Source organism: Kryptolebias marmoratus, linkage group LG23, assembly GCF_001649575.2.
Source record: "Kryptolebias marmoratus isolate JLee-2015 linkage group LG23, ASM164957v2, whole genome shotgun sequence".
Lineage (NCBI taxonomy): Eukaryota > Metazoa > Chordata > Actinopteri > Cyprinodontiformes > Rivulidae > Kryptolebias > Kryptolebias marmoratus.
Genome location: NC_051452.1, coordinates 16,140,722 through 16,141,889, shown reverse-complemented (window position 1 = coordinate 16,141,889; position 1,168 = coordinate 16,140,722).

Sequence of the window (1,168 nt, the reverse complement as noted above, 5' to 3'; positions counted from 1 at the left end):
AGAGAAACAGGAAAACAATGGTGTGAATGCTTAAAAGCATTCACACTATAAAGAGAAACAGGAAAACAATGGTGTGAATGCTTAAAAGCATTCACACAATAATAGATAATAGATAATAAAGAGAAACAGGAAAACAATGGTGTGAATGCTATAAAGCATTCACACAATAAATATTTGAAACTACTGAATTAGACGTTATGTTCAAAAACAACTGTAGGGTCCTACGTAAGAGTTTGTGCTATCTTTGCATTAATAGCCTAATGCAAATAGACTGTTTCATCAGTGTTTGGAAGGGAAACCCAGATGTATCTCTCTCTTGAACTTATCAGACCAAGAGTGGTCGTTGATCAAGCTCTCCCCTTTTTTCTAAACCTCTAGACTACCATAAACTAATCACTTTTGTTGATTCTAACTAAAATTTATACTTCCACCAGCACTCATAACTCACACCCAGACTTTCTGACTCTGATACAGAGATCCCCCCAGTTTCAAGTCCGTTGTGTTTGACTGAATTTACACTCTGAGAAGAAAATGCATCAAGGACCTGGTTAGGCTCAAACTGAATAAATTTTGGTTTTCTACAGGCATTGAAGGAAAATAACCACATTCCTTTAGGTTTGGAAAGAAAGTCCCACATTGCCCCCTATGGTAGAAAGTTCTTGTTACTCTGTTTTTGGACTGCTGATGAAATGTGCATTTTCTAACCTGTTAAAAGTAATTTTCTGCCCTGCAGTCTTCATTTTACACAGTGATATTGTGACTAACCTTTTTAATATTTGTTACAAGAACTACCATAGGTTCTTATTTTGAAAAGTATGAGATTCACACTTGTTGATACATACATCTGCAGCTTGTGCAGAACTCTGCTGCTTGTTTGTTAAATCGGGCCCATAGGCGCGAGCATATTACTCCCATCTTGGCATCCCTTCATTGGCTCCCTGTGCACTACAGAATTAATTTTAAGCTCCTGTTATTTGTTTTTAAATGCTTAACCCCTTACCACTCGACCTCAAAAAGCTCAAGAAGCCTGGAAAAGACGTACCCAAATTAAATTAGATGCTATTCTTCAGCCTTTTGTGGTTCAAACTAAAGATTAGGCTCTATGTGAAGTTAACACTTTGAAGTTTTTACCTGAGCAGTCAAAATGATTGTAACTTTAACCAATTAG